The sequence below is a fragment of the Schistocerca serialis genome, chromosome 1, assembly GCF_023864345.2.
Source record: "Schistocerca serialis cubense isolate TAMUIC-IGC-003099 chromosome 1, iqSchSeri2.2, whole genome shotgun sequence".
Taxonomy (NCBI): domain Eukaryota; kingdom Metazoa; phylum Arthropoda; class Insecta; order Orthoptera; family Acrididae; genus Schistocerca; species Schistocerca serialis.
Window position 1 is genome coordinate 427092405 of NC_064638.1, and position 9150 is coordinate 427101554.

The following is a 9150-nucleotide window of genomic DNA, read 5'->3' on the forward strand; positions in this document are numbered from 1 at the left end:
CCCTCTTTACCGACAGGTTAACTTCAGTGACGATTGCTTTTCCAAAATTACCATTAGGTACACGCGGTTTAATTTTTCACTGTCATTAAGGTCGATAAGTGAGGGGGGAGGTTACACGTGGCGACCGTGACAGGACAATCTTCAATTTTGAGGTTGTTCTGGACACGAAGTTTGCATTGTGCAAATCTCGTAACAAAGTATTGGTTACGAACAGGTCGTTACGTCAGCGACATTAAGTAGTGGGAGTAAATCTAATTATATTTGAGATTTGGCATTTATATTGAAAATTATTAAAATGAGTGAAGGCAACAATTACCAAAATTTGGTAGACTTGGATACGGAACAATCGGTCGAACAGTGGGAAACGCGCACGGCGGTTCCCATTATTCAGGGGCAGGCGGCTAGCATGAAAGACGCGACCGCCGAAACGCAACAAAGAGCAGAAATGGAATTCCAAACTTTAGAAAATGTTTCGGAATCGGAAGCGAAAATCAAATCTGTACCCCTTGATGATGAATACGGGGGAACATGTATAGAGGAACCAGCTACGGAAGTAAAACCGGTAGTCTCTGGGAATTTAACTGATTTATTGAATGCTTTGATTAATGAAATCAAGAGTCAATCGGCAGAAATTATAGCTCTGTCTGCCAAGCAAGAAGCTCAGTCTGAAAAAATTGAACGAAAGCTAGACAATCAGAACAAAGCTATTAATGTTGTTAACCACAATGTTGGAGTTGTTAATACAAAAGTTGATAAAATCAAAGAAGATATTGTTGTAATTAATACCGAAATCGGTAATCTTAAACAGGAAATGATAGGCGTTCAGGCGGAAATTGCGAGCATAAATACTCGCTTTGATTCCGAAATTAGCAGAATCGAGAAAAGTGTAGGAGAAGCAGTTGCTCCGATCATCGAGAATAAGGTGACGGAACAAATTCAATTAGTGAAAAAAGAGGATCAACAGAAGGTGGAAACTTTAAAGGCTTTAGTGTCCGAAGTAGACACTAAAGTGAGGGAGCAGGCTAATACCAGCGAAGAGAAAAAGAGGGAAGTGGAAACGCTTGCGACAACCACTTGCCAAGTAATTACGAGAGTGTCGGAATTAGAAAGGAAACTTGACGAAAAACAGAGCTATGTGCCAATCTGTGCACATAGTTCGGAGTTGTTGACGAAAGAGGAGCGGTTCGACCCCTTGAAGAAAGGCGGTATACACCCGACGGATTTCATTAAAAATTGTGAAAGAGTTTTACCCAGATCATGGACTAATGAGAGAAAAATTAATGCGGTTATTGATGTCCTGGCTGGTGATGCCAAGCGTTGGGGCTTAAACCTCGACATTACGAACCTGACTTTTGACGAGTTTAAAAATTTGTTTCTGGCTGAATACTGGTCGGAGCAAAAACAGCAAAGTGTCTGGCGCGAATTTGTCGTATCGAGGCCTTTCGATGCGAATTCGCGCGGTTCGATGAGGGAGTTTTGTGAGGGCTGGATCCGCAAGTTGGAATATTTGCGTGATCGCCGCACGGAATCCGAAATAGTCTGGGAACTCTACAAGAAGCTTCCAGATGATACAAAACGCTACGTAGGAAGCAATTACAGGACAATCAGTGATTTCCTGGAAAGAGTTGAGGACGAGGTATCGTCATTATGAAAATTCCGTGTGGAATAATCAACGGCGGGAGTGTGTGCCAGTGTTAGGAGAAAGGAGTGCGCCCACAAGTAGTAGATCAGCTGTATACACGGCAGTAGGTAGTACATTCACTGTCAGTGAGAACAATTTAAGTAGTGTTCCAGAAATCGATTATAAAGTGGCAGCTGTAATACCCACAGCGGAACTGGAGATTGAGTTTAAGAATGATTCGCAATTGTTGAGAGAAGATCAGATGTCGGATAACACGTCCGTCATCGAGCGAGGGGATGCAGAGAGGGATGAGGTCTGGTTAAGGCAGTTCGGTCGCTTATACGACGAACTAAGAGATTATAGGGGTCTGTATGGGAGAAGCGTTTATGGGGAGCGCGTGCAGGATTTTCCGCGTCTCGTCCCGCAGGAAGATAGTGTTTATGAAATGATAGAAAGTTCTGGCCCTAATCGGCAGACTTTACTAGAAATAGTTGATGTTAAGGGGGAGCACGAGCAAGATTCGTCGTGTTTCGTCCCGCAGGAGTTAGATGTTGAAGTAGTAACGGAAAGTTCTGGCCCTAACCGGCAGGCCTTACCGAAAGTTTCAGTGGTAGAAGTAACCGACCCATCCGACGCAAACCTCCAGTTTAAACATTGCGAGAGTATTAAGGAGAAAGATTGCGAAAATTTTAGTGATAGCCGGACACGATTGGTAGAAAAGCACATAGATTACAACGTGTATGAGGTTAGAGCTGACATTATACGGTCAGACGATAGCAGTGTGGGTTGCGCAGATCTAGCGGAAGTAATTGCAGAAACTACTGGACACATTCCTCCAGGTAGATTGGCGGATGAGATTAATCTGACCAAAGTGGAATCAACGAAGGTGACGATTAGTGAATTGATAGCAAAGCAACACTCACTAGTTGACGAGTTACAGGAAAAGGTTTCGGTATTGGAGGCGAAGCTACAGACTAAGCCTCAGGACAAACGTGTTAAAATTAAAACTGTATGTAAACAGAGGCTGAAAAAGCCGCCAGATAAATCGGATTTAGGATCAAAGCCGGATGGTTTTTTCTGGAATGACCTGGATATAGACGAGGATTTACTGTGGGAAAATAAAGAAACAGTCGAGGACAAGTGTAGACAGATAGTAGTGTCCGTTAATATGCACGACCTACAACTAAACGTGTTGATTGACACCGGGGCAGAATTGAGTGCTGTATCTGGGAAAATATTTGAGTTACTGAAAGACAGACCTGGCATCGTAGTTATGCCAGTAACAGGAGTGAAAATTATCGGTGCTACTGGGAAGGCCAGTAAACCGGTCACAAAACAGATTTTTTTCAACTTCGAGATATGTGGGGCACGATTTGAACAAGAGTTTGTCGTCGTGCCAGACTTAACTACGGAAGTAATTATCGGGTTAGATTGGCTATTAAAGTACCATGCAGTGATTAACTGCGAAAGCAAAACTTTGACATGTATGTCACTAGATAAAACAATGGTAGTTGGTTTTGACGAGGCAGGAGACGGTGTGCATAGGCAATACCAGCCTATACACATTGTTAACTGGCCGGATGACATTGACGTAGGAATGAGTTTGAACTGCCATAACATGAGGAATTTCGGCATTGAAAAAAGTGTAGAAAGTGAATTGGAAGAGATAATCAAATTCCCTCCACGGATTAACATTAGTATTGGTGTGAAAAAAGATCGTTTGCGAGAAGTAATGAAGCTAAAAGCCGATGCTCGCATACGTCGTCATGACGCTAAAGCGCGTTTTGCTAAGTTTGCATTCGGAGACTTAGTACTTGTAAAAGCTCATGAGAAATCGAGCGAGATAGACCATGAAAACTCTAAATTTAAGTTTGTTTATAATGGACCATATAAAGTCATTGGTATGCCTCACAGAAATGCTTACGGAATATTGTAGACTTGAAATTGTACCAACCTAGGATCGATTAATACCACACAATGGGTAATTTATACAGTATGTAAAATAGAGTGTAAGATTTAACGATTTGCTAGATTGCCATGCTTTTGACTGACCAAGGTCATTAAAGAAGTTGTAATTAATAAGTAATTAATTTTGATTAATCAATTTAATTTTAATCAATTTAATCATGATCTAATCAACTGAAAAATCCAAGCTGCTAGTTTAAGTTTTCAGCTGAGTCACAGTAGATTAAGGAATGTAAATATGATTTTGTAACTTTCTGTAATATTTCGCGAATGTGTGTTTTTATTAGTCATTGCCGATGTACTTAGACGCTGTTTCAAGTTTCAGGCTTGTACATGTGTGATGATGGACAGTGTTGAGTTATCCACTGTGATAGTGTTTATGGACTCCTTGATATTACTCGGGAGTGAGTTTTTCCGAAAGAATTCAGTGGAACGGACGTTCTGGAAACGCCGTCACAAGGGCGAGTGAGATCAAGCGTGCCGCACACGCGGGCGCAACAATACTGGCGAGGCGAGCCGCTGTCGGCTCTTGTGCCGCTGTTGGCTCTTGGGCCGCTGTCGGCATCCTTTCTACTCGCGAGTACGGAATGTGGAGTTGCTTTTCTTCCCGGACAGCTGATGTGAAAGGATTCTGCTGTCAATATTTATGTTTTATTTTATCTGCTGTATATTATTTTCTTGTTTAGCGTTAATTGGACATGACGAGAATATTAATTATGAAAAGGTTACATAAATATGTGTATTCTATGTAATTAATTATTAGTTTGCGTATTTTGATATACCTGTTTTTTATGACCATGTACTCTGATCAATTTTGCAAATAGTATTCCATTTCTTATAGTGTTACGAATTTTAATGATTTTGGAATAGCTAAACCGTTTTCTATGTTTTCTATGAATTTTGATATGTTGTCAACCTGTTTTATTTTGTGCAAGATGACAGAGTGGAATAAGATTAGGAGTTTCTCTACTCAATTATTATTGTCTACAAATCGGTTTATGGTTAATTAGACGAATGCTAAATTTTTTTGATGTTTTGAGCATATGCATTTCCGCTGTTTCTTTTTTGGGACATTTTCTGAGTCTGTTTACGTTACACGAACATCCTCAGACAATGTGGGGCACGTGTAACGCCGGAAATGCATATCCTCCTATTTCCATCTATGGTACTATTATTTTTTTCCTTGTTTTGTTACCTCAAGATATGACATTTCTGTCTCTTTATATATTGTAATTGCTTTACTGTTTGGATATATATATATATATTTATGCACTTATGTCGATGTATAATTGGTTTGTTTCGTAAATATTAGTTGTATTTTTACGCTGGGTCTTGCCTAGGGAAAACTGCTATCGAACGATTACGTCGATAGGTCGTGTAAAGAATCAAAGTGTGTAGGATCTTTGGGAGTGTTAACGCTGCCGCGTGGAGCGCGGGCGGAGCAGTGAGAGTCTGGCGGGAGTAGCGAGTGGAGCAGGTGTTGTGTGACGCTCCCGCGAGTTGCCGCGCTTTCGGGGTTGGGCAGCATGTAATTGCGCTCGACTCGCGATGATAGTTTCTGAAATGGTGTCGCGGACGGGAAGCATTAGCTGGCGCACATCAAGAGCCCGTTTCGCCTGGTGACCGTGTCGAGAAGAAGGCGCGCCAACATCCAGCTTCTGCAACAGCGACGGCCGACAATGAGTGACTGTCGCCACCTCCTCGATCGACGGCTTCAAACCTTCAATCAACCAACAAGGAAGACTAAAAGCACGTAAAGTTTCAGAACTGTATGGCAGACCTCAGCTTTTCAAATTGTTCCATTTGCCTCGCAAAATTACAGCAACTTAGCATGAACCTTTGTTGCTCATTGTCCCAATTGCATTGCCAAGCAGGGTCCCTTCCTTTTCCGAAATGAACCCGAGTGTCGTTGAAATTCAAACGCCAGCATTAAAATAATATAATTAGATTTCACTGCTTTAATTTCAAAGTTCAGTAGCTGGCTACAATATTTAGGTTACACGAGCACAAATTAAGAGTGCGAGTTTTGTTAGCATATTTTAGCTTACCTGTGACTGCAGCTCAGCTTGGTACGTACTAAATTTTACTATTGTTAATTGTTCAGAATCATTTAATTCAAGTTCAAAGTTAAATCTCTTGTTTCTAAATTGCGTAGAGTCAAGTTGCTTTTGAAATGATTGTTGAGGTAGTCCAAGACTAACCGTATTTTACTGGATTTCGATGTGCTTCAGAAAGAAAGCTTCTTATTAATTTCAGTCACTAAATTAACTTTCAGTTTTCTGGTTTTATTAATTCTTCTGCTAAATTAAGTCAGAGTGTAGCGAAATTTATTACTTCTGACAAACTTTCAGTTTTCACACTACACGTGTCAACCTTCAGTTGCCACGCTTCTAGTGCTAATTATATGTGTAATAACCTTACTTTTTCAGTTACTATAGTAATTGTCCTTAGGACTGGCGACCGTGATTTCCTCCAAATCTCAAATATCTAATTACCGCTAGTTAATTGTTAACGTAACGGCCGCACATTTACTTTCTTTATTAACTTTATCCCTCTTCAAAATTAATTACCACCAGTTTCATTTGTATTTTTCCTTTCATTTAGATGTAACCCTTTCCTCCCTCTTTACCGACAGGTTAACTTCGGTGACGATTGCTTTTCCAAAATTACCATTAGGTACACGCGGTTTAATTTTTCACTGTCATTAAGGTCGATAAGTGAGGGGGGAGGTTACAAGCTACCCGCCGATTTTCTAGCTGTACGTATTGCCCTTAATCCAAAGGTCACAGTCGACTGTCGGGCTAAAGACGTACGTCCCATCACCGTTCTTAACACTGTTTATAAGTTGGTGGCACGAAGTGTGGCTTCACGTCTTAAACAGGTAATGAATAAGGTACTTTGTCCCACTCAATCATGTGGCGTTTCGAATCGAACCACCTTCACCGCTGCTTCTATATACCGTGATGCTGTCTTACTCACCCACCGCCGACGCTCGAACCCCGGCTGCAATTGATCCCTAGATTTCGCCGGTGCCTTCGATAGGGTCTCCCATCCTTACCTGCTGGCCGTTATGTCGCGGATGGGTTTCGGGGAGCACTTCATAAGAGTCATCCGGCACTTCTTGGATGGAGCAAATTCCACAATCATTGTTAACGGCTGCAGATCACGACCAATTACCATCAGACGATCAGTTCGACAAGGGTGTCCCTTGTCAGTGTATTTTATCGCTTTGGACCCCGTGCTGCGTGACATCGGACGAATGGTCGATGGTGTTCCTTTCCCAGGCGTCACCTTCCGCAGTGCGGCATACGCAGATGGTGTAGGTGTGTTTGTAGCAAACGCCAGGGACATCGATTCAGTTCGCCGAGTCCTCCACGTTTATGAACGAGCATCCGGTGCCATGTTAAAAGTCAACAAAATGGTGCTAATCCCACTAGGACCACGATCATTGACCATCGAGCGCCCATGGTTCCGGATTGTAGGGGAACAACGTATCTTGGGTCTTGAGGTGACTGCCTGTCCGCAGCGCATCTTAACACTCACGTGCAGGCGGATTCTCACGCGCATCAGAGGACTTTGCGTGAGTCACACTGATCGACGACTCGACCTCCATCATTGAATCCAACTGATTAATACTTACATCCTATAACGGGCATGGTATGTAGCACAACTCCTTACGCTACCGAAACAAACCAGCAGAGCCATCTCACAAACAGTATATTGCCTGTTGTGGCGGCATGCACTATTCAAAGTTGATGCACAGACTTGTACACTGCCAAAGGTCGATGGTGGCCTTGGACTCATTGACTTTCCCCGCAAATGTGCGGCAATCCTGATTCACCGTATCGCCACTTTGCGTGAGATTGACCCAGGTGGGACAACAGCGGTGCTTTTCGACCGTTATCGCCCACAATCGACGCGTGAACCAGTATGTTTGACACATATTACATTCCGGATGACGGCAGTAAAGGTCTATTACCTCAATCAAAGTTACGTCCTAACAGTGGCCACCGACAAGGCACGCACATCAAAGCGCCTTTACTAGGCGCTTCGAGAGCCAGCCCACACCACATAAATTGGAGGACAGACGACCATCGGTCATCTGGCACCAAGCTTGGGCTAATATCAACCACCCAGCCCTCCCCACAGAAGTTTCAGCGCTATGGTATCGCGTTGTAAACAATTTAATACCCACTAATCATCGCTTGGCGGCCATCCGCCTATGGCCCTCGGCTGCTTGCGGCCGATGTGGTGACGTAGACACCAGAGAGCATCGTCTCTTATGCCCTCACGTCACAGAAGTGTGGGACCTTGCACGTGTGCTATTAGCGCTGATCGGTGGGACTACACTGGACTATGTGCCAATCGACTGGTTCCTTACGCCTGATATTCAGACCAACCCCCGAAAACGACATAACGCAGTGGTGTGGCTCTTGGGCCACACCATTTTCACGATCTATGACCTTTGCCTCACCGATGCTGTCTCTTTCATGGACCACCTTTGGAGCCAGCATCGCCTGGCGGAATGTGACCGGAAATATACCATTACTTTTGCAAGATTTCTTAAAGTTGCAATGGTTCATGGTTATCAAAAGGTGGTCCAGGCTGAGTAAGGCACCTCGTATAAGAATTGCCTGAGTGTACCCCTGGATCTTTGTCACTCGGACTTTCAAACTACTCTTGACTTAACCATACCCCAGGTTTGATATTGGCTTTCTGGGCATCACTAGAGTAGACTGCTCTATGATACTGATAATATGGAAATTGGTAACATGGAAATTGTGTGAACGTTGTATGAAAAATTATTGGAAAATTGGAAAACACATAATCTATCTTAGGGGATTATTACTTCGTTAATTCTATGGGCTATGGGATTATCTCGCCAGTTTCGTTTGAGTGTGCTACCGTCGCTGTTTTTTTTTTGCCTTCATTTCTGTCTTTATTTATTTCTTTCTATTTAGTTTTTAACATCATCACTTGCCTCACACCTGCAGAGGGAAGTGTGTTTCTGAGGAGTGTGTCGTCGCCCCCTGAGGCATAGCAGAGTATGCCTCCGCTTTTATTTTCGGTTTATGGCAATAAGTCTTGCTGCTAACAACACCCTGCTTTACGTGCTGCGTCGACACTAGAGGATGGCGGCATTTTTGGAGAGGAAAAGGTAGGGCTATAGGGGAGGTAGGAGGGAAAAAAAGTGTAGTATCTGCTCTTATCAGCTTAATATCTGATACGTCCTGCATTGCACGACCAGAATATTAAACTCATTTTTGGCTTATGACGGAGTGCTAGGGGCTTGCTCCACCTCTGTCGCGGGTTGGCCCGGCATTGCAGTACCGTCGGGATCGGCCCACCTAAAATTAATTAAAACACAGCCTGAAATGGGTTAACATTCTGCAGTGATCAGATATTCCGCTGGTAGCAAAACTTGTCGTAGTTGTTGATGTGCCCAGTAGTTAGTTGCTTACACACCACGATTTCTTTTAATTAATTTAAAATTATCTTAAGAAATTTTTTTTTTTTTGGTGTTAGCCAGACCGCACTTGCAGCCGCATTACGCTAGGCTGGTA

General features: G+C 43.0%; 1 pseudogene; it reads left to right on the forward strand.

Annotated features, from left to right (window-relative positions):
* Nucleotides 1–8726: 8726 nt before the first annotated feature.
* On the forward strand, nucleotides 8727–8939 carry LOC126422635 (U2 spliceosomal RNA; annotated as a pseudogene).
* The last annotated feature ends 211 nt before the right edge of the window (nucleotides 8940–9150 follow it).